The 21327-nt window shown below is 48.3% G+C and overlaps 1 protein-coding gene across 20 annotated transcripts in view; it reads right to left on the reverse strand.

Moving 5' to 3' along the window:
* Positions 1–19085, reverse strand: part of LOC115188372 (neuronal cell adhesion molecule) — a 139447-nt gene extending 120362 nt beyond the window's left edge. For 13 of the 20 annotated variants that reach the window (XM_029747178.1, XM_029747176.1, XM_029747177.1 and 10 more), the window contains exon 1: positions 18891–19084. The gene's annotated coding sequence lies outside the window, so the exon portion shown is untranslated. Of the gene's footprint in view, positions 1–9742; positions 9783–18890 lie in introns of those variants that run through there. The other 7 variants (XM_029747170.1, XM_029747165.1, XM_029747166.1 and 4 more) reach the window with 2 other exon arrangements.
* Positions 19086–21327: the final 2242 nt, after the last annotated feature.

The raw sequence follows: 21327 nt of genomic DNA on the forward strand, positions 1-21327 counted from the left end.
GGTGTTGCAAATGTGTTGCAAATACACAAATGTTGCAATACAAAGGATTTAGGATCTTGTGTTTATCTGTGGCACACTGGCCGATCTGGTAATTGAAGGACATCAAACATACTGATACCCTTAGGACCAGAATCATGGGAGGAGACTAAAACATACTGATACCCTTAGGACCAGAATCATGGGAGGGAGGGAGGGAGGGAGGGAGGGAGGGAGGACAGCAGTTAAATGCTCCATTGGGAACGGTTAGACTTCCATACTTTATGATGCAGTAACATCCGTAATAAAAACAGAAGTTAAATATAATCACCACAGGACCAAATGGTTCCTTGTGAACAGAGACGGAGGGGAATGTGTGTCACTAACAGAGATGGAGGGGAATGTGTGTCACTAACAGAGATGGAGGGGAATGTGTGTCACTAACAGAGACGGGAGGGGAATGTGTGTCACTAACAGAGATGGAGGGGAATGTGTGTCACTAACAGAGATGGAGGGGAATGTGTGTCACTAACAGAGATGGAGGGGAATGTGTGTCACTAACAGAGATGGGAGGGGAATGTGTGTCACTAACAGAGACGGGAGGGGAATGTGTGTCACTAACAGAGATGGAGGGGAATGTGTGTCACTAACAGAGATGGAGGGGAATGTGTGTCACTAACAGAGATGGAGGGGAATGTGTGTCACTAACAGAGATGGAGGGGAATGTGTGTCACTAACAGAGATGGAGGGGAATGTGTGTCACTAACAGAGATGGAGGGGAATGTGTGTCACTAACAGAGATGGAGGGGAATGTGTGTCACTAACAGAGATGGAGGGGAATGTGTGTCACTAACAGAGATGGAGGGGAATGTGTGTCACTAACAGAGATGGAGGGGAATGTGTGTCACTAACAGAGATGGAGGGGAATGTGTGTCACTAACAGAGATGGAGGGGAATGTGTGTCACTAACAGAGATGGAGGGGAATGTGTGTCACTAACAGAGATGGAGGGGAATGTGTGTCACTAACAGAGATGGAGGGGAATGTGTGTCACTAACAGAGATGGAGGGGAATGTGTGTCACTAACAGAGATGGAGGGGAATGTGTGTCACTAACAGAGATGGAGGGGGAATGTGTGTCACTAACAGAGATGGAGGGGAATGTGTGTCACTAACAGAGATGGAGGGGAATGTGTGTCACTAACAGAGATGGAGGGGAATGTGTGTCACTAACAGAGATGGAGGGGAATGTGTGTCACTAACAGAGATGGGAGGGGAATGTGTGTCACTAACAGAGATGGAGGGGAATGTGTGTCACTAACAGAGATGGAGGGGAATGTGTGTCACTAACAGAGATGGAGGGGAATGTGTGTCACTAACAGAGATGGGGGAATGTGTGTCACTAACAGAGATGGGGGGAATGTGTGTCACTAACAGAGATGGGAGGGGAATGTGTGTCACTAACAGAGATGGAGGGGAATGTGTGTCACTAACAGAGATGGAGGGGAATGTGTGTCACTAACAGAGATGGGAGGGGAATGTGTGTCACTAACAGAGATGGAGGGGAATGTGTGTCACTAACAGAGATGGAGGGGAATGTGTGTCACTAACAGAGATGGAGGGGAATGTGTGTCACTAACAGAGATGGAGGGGAATGTGTGTCACTAACAGAGATGGAGGGGAATGTGTGTCACTAACAGAGATGGAGGGGAATGTGTGTCACTAACAGAGATGGAGGGGAATGTGTGTCACTAACAGAGATGGGAGGGGAATGTGTGTCACTAACAGAGATGGAGGGGAATGTGTGTCACTAACAGAGATGGAGGGGAATGTGTGTCACTAACAGAGATGGAGGGGAATGTGTGTCACTAACAGAGATGGAGGGGAATGTGTGTCACTAACAGAGATGGAGGGGAATGTGTGTCACTAACAGAGATGGAGGGGAATGTGTGTCACTAACAGAGATGGAGGGGAATGTGTGTCACTAACAGAGATGGAGGGGAATGTGTGTCACTAACAGAGATGGAGGGGAATGTGTGTCACTAACAGAGATGGAGGGGAATGTGTGTCACTAACAGAGATGGAGGGGAATGTGTGTCACTAACAGAGATGGAGGGGAATGTGTGTCACTAACAGAGATGGAGGGGGGGAATGTGTGTCACTAACAGAGATGGAGGGGAATGTGTGTCCTAACAGAGATGGAGGGGAAATGTGTGTCACTAACAGAGATGGAGGGGAATGTGTGTCACTAACAGAGATGGAGGGGAATGTGTGTCACTAACAGAGATGGAGGGGAATGTGTGTCACTAACAGAGATGGAGGGGAATGTGTGTCACTAACAGAGATGGGAGGGGAATGTGTGTCACTAACAGAGATGGAGGGGAATGTGTGTCACTAACAGAGATGGAGGGGAATGTGTGTCACTAACAGAGATGGAGGGGAATGTGTGTCACTAACAGAGATGGAGGGGAATGTGTGTCACTAACAGAGATGGAGGGGAATGTGTGTCACTAACAGAGATGGAGGGGAATGTGTGTCACTAACAGAGATGGGAGGGGAATGTGTGTCACTAACAGAGATGGAGGGGAATGTGTGTCACTAACAGAGATGGAGGGGAATGTGTGTCACTAACAGAGATGGAGGGGAATGTGTGTCACTAACAGAGATGGGAGGGGAATGTGTGTCACTAACAGAGATGGAGGGGAATGTGTGTCACTAACAGAGATGGAGGGGAATGTGTGTCACTAACAGAGATGGAGGGGAATGTGTGTCACTAACAGAGATGGAGGGGAATGTGTGTCACTAACAGAGATGGAGGGGAATGTGTGTCACTAACAGAGATGGAGGGGAATGTGTGTCACTAACAGAGATGGGAGGGGAATGTGTGTCACTAACAGAGATGGAGGGGAAGGTGTGTCACTAACAGAGATGGAGGGGAATGTGTGTCACTAACAGAGATGGAGGGGAATGTGTGTCACTAACAGAGATGGAGGGGAATGTGTGTCACTAACAGAGATGGGAGGGGAATGTGTGTCACTAACAGAGATGGGAGGGGAATGTGTGTCACTAACAGAGATGGAGGGGAATGTGTGTCACTAACAGAGATGGAGGGGAATGTGTGTCACTAACAGAGATGGGAGGGGAATGTGTGTCACTAACAGAGATGGAGGGGGAATGTGTGTCACTAACAGAGATGGAGGGGAATGTGTGTCACTAACAGAGATGGAGGGGAATGTGTGTCACTAACAGAGATGGAGGGGAATGTGTGTCACTAACAGAGATGGAGGGGAATGTGTGTCACTAACAGAGATGGAGGGGAATGTGTGTCACTAACAGAGATGGAGGGGAATGTGTGTACTAACAGAGATGGGAGGGAATGTGTGTCACTAACAGAGATGGAGGGATGTGTGTCACTAACAGAGATGGGAGGGGAATGGTGTCACTAACAGAGATGGGAGGGGAATGTGTGTCACTAACAGAGATGGAGGGGAATGTGTGTCACTAACAGAGATGGAGGGGAATGTGTGTCACTAACAGAGATGGAGGGGAATGTGTGTCACTAACAGAGATGGAGGGGAATGTGTGTCACTAACAGAGATGGAGGGGAATGTGTGTCACTAACAGAGATGGAGGGGAATGTGTGTCACTAACAGAGATGGAGGGGAATGTGTGTCACTAACAGAGATGGAGGGGAATGTGTGTCACTAACAGAGATGGAGGGGAATGTGTGTCACTAACAGAGATGGAGGGGAATGGTGTAACTAACAGAGATGGAGGGGAATGTGTGTCACTAACAGAGATGGGAGGGGAATGTGTGTCACTAACAGAGATGGAGGGGAATGTGTGTCACTAACAGAGATGGAGGGGAATGTGTGTCACTAACAGAGATGGGAGGGGAATGTGTGTCACTAACAGAGATGGGAGGGGAATGTGTGTCACTAACAGAGATGGAGGGGAATGTGTGTCACTAACAGAGATGGAGGGGAATGTGTGTCACTAACAGAGATGGGAGGGGAATGTGTGTCACTAACAGAGATGGGAGGGGAATGTGTGTGACTAACAGAGATGGGAGGGGAATGTGTGTTACTAACAGAGATGGAGGGGAATGTGTGTCACTAACAGAGATGGAGGGGAATGTGTGTCACTAACAGAGATGGAGGGGAATGTGTGTCACTAACAGAGATGGAGGGGAATGTGTGTCACTAACAGAGATGGAGGGGAATGTGTGTCACTAACAGAGATGGAGGGGAATGTGTGTCACTAACAGAGATGGAGGGAATGTGTGTCACTAACAGAGATGGAGGGGAATGTGTGTCACTAACAGAGATGGAGGGGAATGTGTGTAACTAACAGAGATGGGAGGGGAATGTGTGTCACTAACAGAGATGGGAGGGGAATGTGTGTCACTAACAGAGATGGAGGGGAATGTGTGTCACTAACAGAGATGGAGGGGAATGTGTGTCACTAACAGAGATGGAGGGAAATGTGTGTCACTAACAGAGATGGAGGGGAATGTGTGTCACTAACAGAGATGGAGGGGAATGTGTGTAACTAACAGAGATGGGAGGGGAATGTGTGTCACTAACAGAGATGGAGGGGAATGTGTGTCACTAACAGAGATGGAGGGGAATGTGTGTCACTAACAGAGATGGAGGGGAATGTGTGTCACTAACAGAGACGGGAGGGGAATGTGTGTCACTAACAGAGATGGAGGGGAATGTGTGTCACTAACAGAGATGGGAGGGGAATGTGTGTCACTAACAGAGATGGAGGGGAATGTGTGTCACTAACAGAGATGGAGGGAAGTGTGTCACTAACAGAGATGGAGGGAATGTGTGTCACTAACAGAGATGGAGGGGAATGTGTGTCACTAACAGAGATGGGAGGGGAATGTGTGTCACTAACAGAGATGGGAGGGGAATGTGTGTCACTAACAGAGATGGAGGGGAATGTGTGTCACTAACAGAGATGGAGGGGAATGTGTGTCACTAACAGAGATGGAGGGGAATGTGTGTCACTAACAGAGATGGGAGGGGAATGTGTGTCACTAACAGAGACGGGAGGGGAATGTGTGTCACTAACAGAGACTGGGAGGGGAATGTGTGTCACTAACAGAGATGGGAGGGGAATGTGTGTCACTAACAGAGATGGGAGGGGAATGTGTGTCACTAACAGAGATGGGAGGGGAATGTGTGTCACTAACAGAGATGGAGGGGAATGTGTGTCACTAACAGAGATGGAGGGGAATGTGTGTCACTAACAGAGATGGGAGGGGAATGTGTGTCACTAACAGAGATGGAGGGGAATGTGTGTCACTAACAGAGATGGAGGGGAATGTGTGTCACTAACAGAGACGGGAGGGGAATGTGTGTCACTAACAGAGACGGGAGGGGAATGTGTGTCACTAACAGAGACGGGAGGGGAATGTGTGTCACTAACAGAGACGGGAGGGGAATGTGTGTCACTAACAGAGACGGGAGGGGAATGTGTGTCACTAACAGAGATGGGAGGGGAATGTGTGTCACTAACAGAGATGGGAGGGGAATGTGTGTCACTAACAGAGATGGGAGGGGAATGTGTGTCACTAACAGAGATGGGAGGGGAATGTGTGTCACTAACAGAGATGGGAGGGGAATGTGTGTCACTAACAGAGATGGGAGGGGAATGTGTGTCACTAACAGAGATGGGAGGGGAATGTGTGTCACTAACAGAGATGGGAGGGGAATGTGTGTCACTAACAGAGATGGGAGGGGAATGTGTGTCACTAACAGAGATTGGAGGGGAATGTGTGTCACTAACAGAGATGGGAGGGGAATGTGTGTCACTAACAGAGATGGGAGGGGAATGTGTGTCACTAACAGAGATGGGAGGGGAATGTGTGTCACTAACAGAGATGGAGCGGAATGTGTGTCACTAACAGAGATGGGAGGGGAATGTGTGTCACTAACAGAGATGGAGGGGAATGTGTGTCACTAACAGAGATGGAGGGGAATGTGGGTCACTAACAGAGATGGGAGGGGAATGTGTGTCACTAACAGAGATGGGAGGGGAATGTGTGTCACTAACAGAGATGGAGGGGAATGTGTGTCACTAACAGAGATGGAGGGGAATGTGTGTCACTAACAGAGATGGGAGGGGAATGTGTGTCACTAACAGAGATGGGAGGAGAATGTGTGTCACTAACAGAGATGGGAGGGGAATGTGTGTCACTAACAGAGATGGGAGGGGAATGTGAAAGATGGGGAATGTGTGTCACTAACAGAGATGGAGGGGAATGTGTGTCACTAACAGAGATGGGAGGGGAATGTGTGTCACTAACAGAGATGGAGGGGAATGTGTGTCACTAACAGAGATGGAGGGGAATGTGTGTCACTAACAGAGATGGAGGGGAATGTGTGTCACTAACAGAGATGGGAGGGGAATGTGTGTCACTAACAGAGATGGAGGGGAATGTGTGTCACTAACAGAGATGGGAGGGGAATGTGTGTCACTAACAGAGATGGGAGGGGAATGTGTGTCACTAACAGAGATGGGAGGGGAATGTGTGTCACTAACAGAGATGGGAGGGGAATGTGTGTCACTAACAGAGATGGGAGGGGAATGTGAAAGATGGGGAATGTGTGTCACTAACAGAGATTACAGCCAGCGTCACAGGACCAGCTTCCTCCCACCATCACTTCCTCTTCCTCTCTGAGGAGGAAGGCAGACAGACCATAGACATAAAGACCCGTCTCCTCTAATTGGTTTATCAGTGGGCCGCCACATCCTCCATCCACAACCACAAACCCCGTGCGCTCATAAATTACATCCCCAAATTGAGCCTGTACGCTTGTTCAATGTTCAGCCTCTTCATTTGTGAACAGGCCAGCTGCTGAACCGTTTATCTTCACTACAAAGGCATTCTGTATTAGTTTCAGCCCCCGAAAGCCTCCACTGAAGCCACAGAATGGGCCTCTCTGTCGGCCCAGACGGGTAGGAGAGGTTAGTGATAGGATACAGACTCCATTGAACTGGACTTTATTTTCCCACACCACTCAGATAGTGATGTTACTTCTCCAGTCAGTACAAAGCACGTCACTGACTGACCATCCTTCTGACAGCTTGGCGATAGGACAGATCTGGGGGAGAAACCTTGAGGAGGATGCTGGGAGAATATAAGCTGTACGCTGATTTTAAAAAAGACAAGTTGTATTTGTCTATAGATAGATAGTATGGGAGAACCTTGTGAAAATCGAGGGAATATATACGCTGATATAAAAGGCTTATGATGTAATGTTCTATAGATTGTTCTAGAAACCGTATACTGTATATATACACACGCATGAGAGAATACACACTGATAGAAAGGCTTATAATGTAGTGTCCTATAGATTGTTTTAGAAACCGTATACTGTATATATACACACGCATGAGAGAATACACGCTGATAGAAAGACTTATAATGTAGTGTTCTATAGATTATTCTGTCAGCCATATATATATATATATATATATATATATATATATATATATATACACAGTACACACGCACGAAGGGCCCTAAATTACATTTCCCCGTCAAATGAATCACTTCATCAAATTAAATATGGGTTGTGAATGTGATTGAAAATGAACAAAGCTGCCAGGCATGGAAGAAATATTTCACTTTCCCTCCCACATAATGCTGAGTATAGATCTTTGATGCACACACACACACACACACACACACACACACACACGTGGCAGAGGGAAGAATCCGTCACAGACTGACAGAATCTATTATGCTCTCAGAAAACATGTTTAATAATCATTGTTATGAGCTTACGTCTGGTTGGTTTATTTAAACGACTCTCAACATGTGACCATAGAAGTCTTAAAGCCATTGGTTGTTTGGGTGAGGAGAGAATGGGGCCTAGTTGAATGGTTACTTTGACCTAAATCTCAGAGCTGAGATAAAGATTTCACTGTTTGGGATAATATTTTAAACCTTCTGTAGGCCTCCTGTACAAGGCATTAAGATCACTATACTATGTACAAGGCATTAAGCTCACTGTCACGCCCTGACCTGAGAGAGACGTTTTTCTCTGTTTAGTTAGCTCAGGGTGTGATATGGGGTGGGCATTCTATGTATTGTATTTCTTTGTTTTGGCCGAGTATGGTTCCTAATCAGAGGCAGCTGTCTATCGTTGTCTCTGATTGGGAATCATACTTAGGCAGCCTTTTCCCACCTGTGTTTGTGGGTAGTTATTTTCTGTTTTGTTATCAGTGACCTGACAGAACTGTTGGCTTTCGTTTTGTTTCTTTGTTTAAGTGTTTCGTTATATATAATAAATTATGAACACTTACCACGCTGCGCTTTGGTCCACTCCTTTTGACGATCGTAACACTCACCATACTATGTACAAGGCATTAAGCTCACTATACTATGTACAAGGCATTAAGCTCACCATACTATGTACAAGGCATTAAGCTCACTATACTATGTACAAGGCATTAAGCTCACTATACTATGTACAAGGCATTAAGCTCACCATACTATGTACAAGGCATTAAGCTCACTATACTATGTACAAGGCATTAAGCTCACCATACTATGTACAAGGCATTAAGCTCACTATACTATGTACAAGGCATTAAGCTCACTATACTATGTACAAGGCATTAAGCTCACTATACTATGTACAAGGCATTAAGCTCACCATACTATGTATAAGGCATTAAGCTCACTATACTATGTACAAGGCATTAAGCTCACTATACTATGTACAAGGCATTAAGCTCACCATACTATGTACATGGCATTAAGCTCACTATACTATGTACAAGGCATTAAGCTCACTATACTATGTACAAGGCATTAAGCTCACTATACTATGTACAAGGCATTAAGCTCACTATACTATGTACAAGGCATTAAGCTCACTATACTATGTACAAGGCATTAAGCTCACCATACTATGTACATGGCATTAAGCTCACTATACTATGTACAAGGCATTAAGCTCACTATACTATGTACAAGGCATTAAGCTCACTATACTATGTACAAGGCATTAAGCTCACTATACTATGTACAAGGCATTAAGCTCACTATACTATGTACAAGGCATTAAGCTCACCATACTATGTACAAGGCATTAGCTCACTATACTATGTACAAGGCATTAAGCTCACTATACTATGTACAAGGCATTAAGCTCACTATACTATGTACAAGGCATTAAGCTCACTATACTATGTACAAGGCATTAAGCTCACTATACTATGTACAAGGCATTAAGCTCACTATACTATGTACAAGGCATTAAGCTCACTATACTATGTACAAGGCATTAAGCTCACTATACTATGTACAAGGCATTAAGCTCACTATACTATGTACAAGGCATTAAGCTCACCATACTATGTACAAGGCATTAAGCTCACCATACTATGTACAAGGCATTAAGCTCACCATACTATGTACAAGGCATTAGCATATTATTTGTTCACAGTGAAAAGAACATCTGCCACAAAGTCAAAAATAAAGCATTTTTTTCTCCTAGTTAAAGCCAAAGATCAACGTTAAATGAATCAAATCCTCTGATTCTCAATTCTTATCTTTCATAAACCATCTATAAACCATATTTGTACTTAGCTCATGACAGATGGAAAGAGATTGCAGATTTTCCTCCAAAAACCAACTTTGTCAGTCAATGTCAATTTAAATCCTACCAAATATTTTTTAAACAGTAACCTGTAAGCCTCTCCCTTTACAAACTCAATTGGATAAAAAGTTGCAACACTTACTGTGTGAAGTCCTGATGATCAATTCTTATCTTCCATCAACCTTCGTTGTAATATTAAGGAAAGGGAAAGGGGGGTACCTAGTCAGTTGTACAACTGAATACCTTCAACTGAAATGTGTCTTCCACATTTAACCCAACCCCTCTGAATCAGAGAAGTGCGGGGGTCTGCCATAATCGACATCCACGTCTTCTGCGCCCGGGGCTTGTGCCAGTTGGAGAGAGAGTTTGGGACGATTTTCCTCCTAAAAAAACTGCCACATTTCACTCAATATCAATGTAGATCTCCCCAAATCCTTTTTAAACAGTGACCTTTGAACTCTCCAATCACAGACTCCATTGAATGTGGTGATTTCCCAACAAGAGCTTTGGCTTTACTTCGCTCTCTCTGGACATAAGCAGGTCTTACATCTTAAATCAGGAAACAGGCCACCAGTGGCATTTACTGAGCAATTAAAAATGGCACAAACGTCTGAACCGCCAAGCCAACAAAGGGTGTGTGTGTGTGTGTGTGTGTTTGTGTGTGTATTTCTGCTGAAATTTCAGCTACTGAAAACTACTGTACTACCAGTCCAGTATAACTCTGGGTCCCTACTTGAGGAGTTGCTGAACGCTACTGTACTACCAGTCCAGTATAACTCTGGGTCCGTCTCCTCCTTGACCTCCCCACTCACCCATCTGTTGCCCATGGCAACGGGGTGGGTCTGAGTGGCTGCTTGGGGGCTTCATCCATCTCTCACTGAGCCACTATTTAAATAACCTGCCCAACTTGATATTTCAGCACTTCATCTTCAAACACGACTAAAATGGATGAATGATGATGAGAGCAGATACCTATTCAGCATGCATCTACAGAAGCCTCACAGCATTAAGTCATCATAGAGGGCAGAGAGTGGAGGGGGAGGGAGAGTAGGGGAGAGGTGGAGAGAGAGGAGAGGAGAGGGTAGGAGAGAGATGGAGAGGGGAGAGAGGTGGAGTTAGAGAAAGGAGAGAGGGGTAGTGGAGAGGGGAGGGGAGAGGTGGAGAGAGGGGGGGAGAGGTGGGGAGAGGGGGGAGAGGGGAGAAGGGAGGGAGAGTGGAGAGGTGGAGAGAGGGGGGAGAGGGGGAGGGGGAGAGAGGGGAGGGGTGGGGGAGAGGGGGGAGAGGGGAGAAGAGAAGAGAGGGGAGGGAGAGGGGAGGGGTGGAGAGAGGTGGGGAGAGGGGAGAGGTGGAGAGAGGTGGGGAGAGGGGGAGGTGGAGAGAGGGGAGGGGTGGGGAGAGGTGGGGAGAGGGGGAGGTGGAGAGAGGGGAGGGGTGGGGAGAGGGGGGAGAGGGGAGAAGAGAAGAGAAGGGTGGAGAGAGGGGAGAGAGGTGGAGAGGTGGAGAGAGGTGGAGAGGTGGGGAGGTGGAACATGCCATGTCATCTTTCATTATCCTCATGGTTCACGGCGTTACACTTCAGAAGAGCTCTGGCACAGCTGGTGCTGTCAACATGTCTCTCCTTTCCTCTCTTCTCTTCTCCTCTCCTCCTGCCAGAGGTGTACCAGGCCAACTCTCTTTGTTCTGTATATGGAGTGTGTGGTAGTTAGACTAACCTTCACTGGGTCATCAAAAGCCTTACTTTCTCCACAAGACCATGGGACCTGGGCAGTGAGTGGGTGACTAGAGATGACCACTGCTGTTAGTCCATCTGGTCTGGCAGTGCCATTGGGCTCTACATGGTTTTGACCCTTAATAACTGACTGAATGACTGACTGACTTATTAATGCATTGATGAAAAAGCCAAAAACACAGCAAGCTGGATTTCACCAGCAGGAAAACAACAACAGCTGTTCAAGGTAGTCACTATGGCAACCTCACGTACTTACCAGAACCATTAGATATCTCCTGTATGGAGTTTCCCCCATTTTCCAATCCATCAATCTCTAACCAGTCATGTTCATTTAATGTGGTTCCTGATCTGATAAAACAACAAGCACAACCACTGCAGCTGTATTCTGAGAGCTGAGGGCCGGGTGCCCCCCAGACAGTGGCTGTATTCTGAGAGCTGAGGGCTAAGAGCTGAGGGCTGGGTGCCCCCTAGACAGTGGCTGTATACTGAGAGCTGAGGGCTGGGTGCCCCTAGACAGTGGCTGTATTCTGAGAGCTGAGGGCTAAGAGCTGAGGGCTGGGTGCCCCCCAGACAGTGGCTGTATACTGAGAGCTGAGGGCTGGGTGCCCCCAGACAGTGGCTGTATTCTGAGAGCTGAGGGCTAAGAGCTGAGGGCTGGGTGCCCCCCAGACAGTGGCTGTATACTGAGAGCTGAGGGCTGAGGGCTAAGAGCTGAGGGCTGGGTGCCCCCCAGACAGTGGCTGTATACTGAGAGCTGAGGGCTGGGTGCCCCCAGACAGTGGCTGTATACTGAGAGCTGAGGGCTGGGTGCCCCCAGACAGTGGCTGTATACTGAGAGCTGAGGGCTGGGTGCCCCCAGACAGTGGCTGTATACTGAGAGCTGAGGGCTGGGTGCCCCCCAGACAGTGGCTGTATACTGAGAGCTGAGGGCTGAGAGCTGAGGGCTGAGAGCTGAGGGCCGGGTGCCCCCAGACAGTGGCTGTATACTGAGAGCTGAGGGCTGGGTGCCCCCAGACAGTGGCTGTATACTGAGAGCTGAGGGCTGGGTGCCCCCCAGACAGTGGCTGTATACTGAGAGCTGAGGGCTGAGAGCTGAGGGCCGGGTGCCCCCAGACAGTGGCTGTATACTGAGAGCTGAGGGCTGGGTGCCCCCTAGACAGTGGCTGTATACTGAGAGCTGAGGGCTGGGTGCCCCTAGACAGTGGCTGTATACTGAGAGCTGAGGGCTGGGTGCCCCTAGACAGTGGCTGTATACTGAGAGCTGAGGGCTGAGAGCTGAGGGCTGGGTGCCCCCCAGACAGTGGCTGTATACTGAGAGCTGAGGGCTGGGTGCCCCTAGACAGTGGCTGTATACTGAGAGCTGAGGGCTGAGAGCTGAGGGCTGGGTGCCCCCCAGACAGTGGCTGTATACTGAGAGCTGAGGGCTGGGTGCCCCCCAGACAGTGGCTGTATACTGAGAGCTGAGGGCTGAGAGCTGAGGGCCGGGTGCCCCCAGACAGTGGCTGTATACTGAGAGCTGAGGGCTGGGTGCCCCCTAGACAGTGGCTGTATACTGAGAGCTGAGGGCTGGGTGCCCCTAGACAGTGGCTGTATACTGAGAGCTGAGGGCTGGGTGCCCCTAGACAGTGGCTGTATACTGAGAGCTGAGGGCTGGGTGCCCCTAGACAGTGGCTATATACTGAGAGCTGAGGGCTGAGAGCTGAGGGCCGGGTGCCCCCCAGACAGTGGCTGTATACTGAGAGCTGAGGGCTGGGTGCCCCCCAGACAGTGGCTGTATACTGAGAGCTGAGGGCTGGGTGCCCCCAGACAGTGGCTGTATACTGAGAGCTGAGGGCTGGGTGCCCCCCAGACAGTGGCTGTATACTGAGAGCTGAGGGCTGGGTGCCCCCCCCCCCCAGACAGTGGCTGTATACTGAGAACTGAGGGCTGGGTGCCCCCCAGACAGTGGCTGTATACTGAGAGCTGAGGGCTGGGTGCCCCCCCCCCAGACAGTGGCTGTATACTGAGAGCTGAGGGCTGGGTGCCCCTAGACAGTGGCTGTATACTGAGAACTGAGGGCTGGGTGCCCCCCAGACAGTGGCTGTATACTGAGAGCTGAGGGCTGGGTGCCCCCTAGACAGTGGCTGTATACTGAGAGCTGAGGGCTGGGTGCCCCCCAGACAGTGGCTGTATACTGAGAGCTGAGGGCTGGGTGCCCCCCAGACAGTGGCTGTATACTGAGAGCTGAGGGCTGAGAGCTGAGGGCCGGGTGCCCCCAGACAGTGGCTGTATACTGAGAGCTGAGGGCTGGGTGCCCCCTAGACAGTGGCTGTATACTGAGAGCTGAGGGCTGGGTGCCCCTAGACAGTGGCTGTATACTGAGAGCTGAGGGCTGGGTGCCCCTAGACAGTGGCTGTATACTGAGAGCTGAGGGCTGGGTGCCCCTAGACAGTGGCTATATACTGAGAGCTGAGGGCTGAGAGCTGAGGGCCGGGTGCCCCCCAGACAGTGGCTATATACTGAGAGCTGAGGGCTGGGTGCCCCCCAGACAGTGGCTGTATACTGAGAGCTGAGGGCTGAGAGCTGAGGGCTGGGTGCCCCCCAGACAGTGGCTGTATACTGAGAGCTGAGGGCTGGGTGCCCCCAGACAGTGGCTGTATACTGAGAGCTGAGGGCTGGGTGCCCCCCAGACAGTGGCTGTATACTGAGAGCTGAGGGCTGGGTGCCCCCCCCCCCCAGACAGTGGCTGTATACTGAGAACTGAGGGCTGGGTGCCCCCCAGACAGTGGCTGTATACTGAGAGCTGAGGGCTGGGTGCCCCCCCCCAGACAGTGGCTGTATACTGAGAGCTGAGGGCTGGGTGCCCCTAGACAGTGGCTGTATACTGAGAACTGAGGGCTGGGTGCCCCCCAGACAGTGGCTGTATACTGAGAGCTGAGGGCTGGGTGCCCCCTAGACAGTGGCTGTATACTGAGAGCTGAGGGCTGGGTGCCCCCCAGACAGTGGCTGTATACTGAGAGCTGAGGGCTGGGTGCCCCCCCCCAGACAGTGGCTATATACTGAGAGCTGAGGGCTGGGTGCCCCTAGACAGTGGCTGTATACTGAGAGCTGAGGGCTGGGTGACTGCGTCCCAAATGACACCCTATTCCCTGTATAATGCACTACTATTGACAGTTAGACACCAGGGTAGGAGGAGGGAGGTTGACAGCAGGATAGGAGGAGGGAGGTTGACACCAGGATAGGAGGAGGGAGGTAGACACCAGGATAGGAGGAGGGAGGTAGACAGCAGGATAGGAGGAGGGAGGTAGACACCAGGATAGGAGGAGGGAGGTAGACACCAGGATAGGAGGAGGGAGGTAGACACCAGGATAGGAGGAGGGAGGTAGACACCAGGATAGGAGGAGGGAGGTAGACAGCAGGATAGGAGGAGGGAGGTAGACACCAGGATAGGAGGAGGGAGGTAGACAGCAGGATAGGAGGAGGAGGTAGACACCAGGATAGGAGGAGGGAGGTAGACACCAGGATAGGAGGAGGGAGGTAGACAGCAGGAGGAGGAGGTAGACACCAGGATAGGAGGAGGGAGGTAGACACCAGGATAGGAGGAGGGAGGTAGACACCAGGATAGGAGGAGGGAGGTAGACACCAGGATAGGAGGAGGGAGGTAGACACCAGGATAGGAGGAGGGAGGTAGACACCAGGATAGGAGGAGGGAGGTAGACACCAGGATAGGAGGAGGGAGGTAGACACCAGGATAGGAGGAGGGAGGTAGACACCAGGATAGGAGGAGGGAGGTAGACACCAGGATAGGAGGAGGGAGGTAGACACCAGGATAGGAGGAGGGAGGTAGACACCAGGATAGGAGGAGGGAGGTAGACACAGGATAGGAGGAGGGAGGTAGACACCAGGATAGGAGGAGGGAGGTAGACACCAGGATAGGAGGAGGGAGGTAGACACCAGGATAGGAGGAGGGAGGTAGACACCAGGATAGGAGGAGGGAGGTAGACACCAGGATAGGAGGAGGGAGGTAGACACCAGGATAGGAGGAGGGAGGTAGACACCAGGATAGGAGGAGGGAGGTAGACACCAGGATAGGAGGCGGGAGGTAGACACCAGGATAGGAGGAGGAGGTAGCCACCAGGATAGGAGGAGGGAGGTAGACACCAGGATAGGAGGAGGGAGGTAGACACCAGGATAGGAGGAGGGAGGTAGACACCAGGATAGGAGGAGGGAGGTAGACACCAGGATAGGAGGAGGGAGGTAGACACCAGGATAGGAGGAGGGAGGTAGACACCAGGATAGGAGGAGGAGGTAGACAGCAGGATAGGAGGAGGGAGGTAGACACCAGGATAGGAGGAGGGAGGTAGACACCAGGATAGGAGGAGGGAGGTAGACACCAGGATAGGAGGAGGGAGGTAGACACCAGGATAGGAGGAGGGAGGTAGACACCAGGATAGGAGGAGGGAGGTAGACACCAGGATAGGAGGAGGGAGGTAGACACCAGGATAGGAGGAGGGAGGTAGACAGCAGGATAGGAGGAGGGAGGTAGACACCAGGATAGGAAGGAAGTAGACACCAGGGTAGGGGGGTAGACACCAGGGTAGGAAGGAAGTAGACACCAGGGTAGGGGGGTAGACACCAGGGTAGGAAGGGGGTAGACACCAGGGTAGGAGGGAGGTAGACACCAGGGTGAAGGGGGGGAGGCCACCAGGGACTACAATCATGTGTCTTTGTCTTCTGTAATGTCCTCAGGGAACTAGTTGTTGAATCTTGACTGAGGTGGACGATGGGAACATGTAGTTGAATCTTGACTGAGGGGGATGATGGGAACATGTTGTTGAATCTTGACTGAGGGGGATGATGGGAACATGTTGTTGAATCTTGACTGAGGGGGACGATGGGAACATGTTGTTGAATCTTGACTGAGGGGGATGATGGGAACATGTTGAATCTTGACTGAGGGGGATGATGGGAACATGTTGTTGAATCTTGACTGAGGGGGATGATGGGAACATGTTGTTGAATCTTGATTGAGGGGGATGATGGGAACATGTTGTTGAATCTTGACTGAGGGGGATGATGGGAACATGTTGTTGAATCTTGACTGAGGTGGACGATGGGAACATGTTGTTGAATCTTGACTGAGGTGGATGATGGGAACATGTTGTTGAATCTTGACTGAGGGGGATGATGGGAACATGTTGTTGAATCTTGACTGAGGTGGATGATGGGAACATGTTGTTGAATCTTGACTGAGGTGAACGATGGGAACATGTTGTTGAATCTTGACTGAGGGGGACGATGGGAACATGTTGTTGAATCTTGACTGAGGTGGACGACGGGAACAAGATCCCATACAAAGGCTTTGTCTTATGTTAATGTCTTACACAATAACAGTTAGTTGAGCTGACCGTTAGCCCTGGTTGGGGTTCAAAGCTGGGAAGTAGAGTTATGGATAACCAGGATCAACTCTGGCCTCTGGTTATATCCTACAGCCCGGGCTCAGAGTTTTCCCTGGTCATGTCTCAGGGTCACATCACCCTAAGTATGACCAATGCCGTATCACACACCACAAAGGACAACATTTGGAAACAGCATCATGAAACAGCTCACATGCTGCAACTCCCCTTCAAACCCCACACAGACAAACACAGTGACATTCATAATACCCCTTCAAACCCCACACAGACAAACACAGTGACATTCATAATACCCCTTCAAACCCCACACAGACAAACACAGTGACATTCATAATACCCCTTCAAACCCCACACAGACAAACACAGTGACATTCATAATACCCCTTCAAACCCCACACAGACAAACACAGTGACATTCATAATACCCCTTCAAACCCCACACAGACAAACACAGTGACATTCATAATAGCTATTTTTATTTCCTCCCATTACACCAGTTCCCAGGCTTTTCCCAAAGTAGCATATCACAACAGCCATGGAATCATCATCAGCACCGTGTGGGGTCTACGAATCAGAGGATCACACACACACACACACACACACACACACACACACACACACACACACACACACACACACACACACACACACACACACACACACACACACACACACACACACACACACACACACACACACATCAGAGAATAATGCCACCAGACATCTGTCAACATGTCACCAATCAAACACACCCTGGTATATACAGTATTCATCCTAGTCCTGGTCACTACAGAAATACCTCAAAACATCTGTTCAGTCGCCCCTACCAACAGATTATTGACTTGTTTAACTTTTCATTTTGAATCAGATTATCATTTGGGAAGGGGAACTTGTTGTCAACATTTCAAACAAATATATATATACTGTATCAGCATGAAATAATATCAGCCTCACAATAGGCCCAGATTTTGCTTTACTTAGGACCATCTGATAAGGCCTATTGTAGTCAGTAGAAACATAACGGAGGCCTCCCAAATGGGACCCTACTCCCTACATAGTGCACTACTTTTGACCGGTACCATTTGGGACGCATTCATATACTGTGTGTGAAGCATCTGCATTGCTGTTGGGAGTCAGTAGAACTAAGGGGATTGTACCTGTGAGATCCCCCTGACGTTCTGAACATCCCAGATGGTGATGATGTGGAGGTGGAGGGAATCTATAGGGCACGTCAGCTTTACTCCGTATAGCAGGCCTTGACCTATATAAAATGACACCAACTACAGACTCGGCCTACAACGGTATTATTATACTACTGGGAATAAACGTCTCGTTCATCGGTATTGGGCTTTATCGCGTGTCACGATGCAAAGGGCAGAGAGCACATTCATAGGTCGCATGCATAAAAGAGGGGGTTAGCCTATAATAATTGCTGCAGCGTGCAATGTCTGTGTCGGTCTACGTGGTTGCTGCACCTGCTTTCTTCTCTCAAATGTCTCACATCTTTACGACACATAGGCCTATATAGGCCTCATCACTAAACTGTTACCTAATTGATAGGCTTCCAATAGGGAATTCATTCACGATTATATCATTAACAGCTGGCCATGCCATTGATAGACTGTAAACATCAATAGCCTAATTCCTTGTACTATAATGCCGGCCGGCAAAACATATTTTCTCCACACAAAGGATGGAATATAGCATAATAAATGAATTGATATGGTAAATTAAATAATAATTATCATCACACGATCAGCAGCCACCACAAACTAGACAACGACAATAATGTATTTTATCATAGCCTCGAGACGCTCTGAATCACATTACCGCTTATTGCTGCCTGTGTTGTCCTTTGATCAAATGCTTTTCCTCTCAACTCTAAAAACACATATATAATGTCGAGCCTCCATATTCACACCTGACGCCAACAACATAAATATCAGCAACATCATCGGTTTCTATGGGAAACCCACAACTGGACCGCCATCCCATCCTCTCTTGGACTTGACACATCCATCCACTGCACCAAATGCGCATAATTCACATAGCAAAGCAGCGAGGATTTCATCATACATACACAGCACAGCCTACACAAGACAACAGCAGAAAAAAATCCCAACCACCAGCAGAAAAATGAAATGAAAAGAGCCCACAAATCTCACCTGTTAAAGCAAACGTGGACAGGTTTTCCCCTCTTCTCGCAGCTGTAGGAATAGAATAGGATGAGTTGGTGTTTTTTGTCTCCCGTCTCCGGGCAGTGCTCTGACTCGTTCCCCGCTGCAGTCTCACCGCCTGTGGTCCTCTGCTCCGTTCTCCCGTTCTAGCACCAGCTCCCTCTTCCAGAGCCGCTGACTAACGAGCAGCGCTCTAGCTGCCGCCGTCTCGCGCACGCGCAACCCACCGCTCCGGTGCAGGCAGAATGCAGAAGCTCTAGAACGAACGGAGCGCGCAGCTGCAGCGACGCCGACTAATGAGCGGCCGAGATTGGACCTGCAGACGGATGGACGGATGGACGGATGGATGGATGGATGGATGGATGGATGGACGGATGGATGGATGGAAAAAATAAAAAAAATAAAAATGAAAAAAGATGGATGATGGTTAAAAAAAATAGATGTCAAAAAATAGATGGATTATGGTGTGCTGTGGATAAAACAATAATTGTGCAGCAGTAGACCTTTTATATCTGCCTCATTTTGGTGATAAAGATTGGCACTCTGTAGGCTAGGCTTGGTGTTTTCACGGATTGTTAGGATACTGCTATAGGCTAGATGCAAGGAATCCACACCCCAAAATAGGAACGTTTTGTACAGTAACATATTTCATTTGGGGAGAGGTTTGGGGGATATGATGAACATATTATGAGGGAATCACTGGTGATTTTGGACTTATCTGTTCCAGAGATTGAATTCTGGAAGTAAAAAAGGTAGGCCCGACAGTAGGACACTGCCATCGTCACCAGCCATAGGACAGGTGGCTAATGTGAGTCGTCTAAACCAGTGGTTCTCAATTTGCGACCCAATATTAGCATCAGGGAAAAATAATCCCCAAAACAAGGTAACAACATTCCTATCTCATTCACTGTCAATAATATAATTTTGCCCATATTCTTGATGAAGAATGTTAATAAACGCACTAGTTTGAGACCACAAAATCAACCAAAATGGCGCTGTTAATAGCTCTATATTAAAAGTATTGTGATTGCAGAAAAAATATTAAATTATTAAATTATTTAAAAATATAAATGTATTTTAATTTCTACACACTTTCTACCTGGTTTAAGTCGTTAAAGTTCAGACTTATATATATATATATATATTTATATATTTATTTTTTTACTCAGACAAGGAAGACTCCCGTGACCCACAGTTGAACATCGCTGGTCTAAGCACATCTTCATGTAAATAGTAGTGTGTCAAACGCTTTAGTGCATCTCCCAATCACATTACCATGTATTAGTTTAGACTGGGTTGAGTGAGGACAAGGATGAACTCACACGCTCCCGTACACTCAAGCACACACAGTAGCCGAAACAGACATCTTTATCATTGTGTAAATAGTTCCCTCATCACAGTCTGGAGCTGTCCAACCATGTCCCAACACTAGTCTGCATACTCATTCATAACTGTCTGACCATGTCCCAACATTAGTCTACATACTCATTCATAACTGTCTGACCATGTCCTAACATTAGTCTACATACTCATTCATAACTGTCTGACCATGTCACAACATTAGTCTATAGTCTCATTCATAACTGTCTGACCATGTCCCAACATTAGTCTACAGTCTCATTCATAACTGTCTGACCATGTCCCAACATTAGTCTACAGTCTCATTCATAACTGTCTGACCATGTCCCAACATTAGTCTACAGTCTCATAACTGTCTGACCATGTCCCAACATTAGTCTACAGTCTCATTCATAACTGTCTGACCATGTCCCAACATTAGTCTACAGTCTCATAACTGTCTGACCATGTCCCAACATTAGTCTACAGTCTCATAACTGTCTGACCATGTCCCAACATTAGTCTACAGTCTCATTCATAACTGTCTGACCATGTCCCAACATTAGTCTACAGTCTCATAACTGTCTGACCATGTCCCAACATTAGTCTACAGTCTCATTCATAACTGTCTGACCATGTCCCAACATTAGTCTACAGTCTCATTCATAACTGTCTGACCATGTCCCAACATTAGTCTACAGTCTCATTCATAACTGACCATGTCCCAACATTAGTCTACAGTCTCATAACTGTCTGACCATGTCCCAACATTAGTCTACAGTCTCATTCATAACTGTCTGACCATGTCCCAACATTAGTCTACAGTCTCATTCATAACTGTCTGACCATGTCCCAACATTAGTCTACAGTCTCATTCATAACTGTCTGACCATGTCCCAACATTAGTCTACAGTCTCATTCATAACTGTCTGACCATGTCCCAACATTAGTCTACAGTCTCATTCATAACTGTCTGACCATGTCCCAACATTAGTCTACAGTCTCATAACTGTCTGACCATGTCCCAACATTAGTCTACAGTCTCATTCATAACTGTCTGACCATGTCCCAACATTAGTCTACAGTC

This window comes from Salmo trutta, unplaced genomic scaffold, assembly GCF_901001165.1.
Source record: "Salmo trutta unplaced genomic scaffold, fSalTru1.1, whole genome shotgun sequence".
Classification (NCBI taxonomy): domain Eukaryota; kingdom Metazoa; phylum Chordata; class Actinopteri; order Salmoniformes; family Salmonidae; genus Salmo; species Salmo trutta.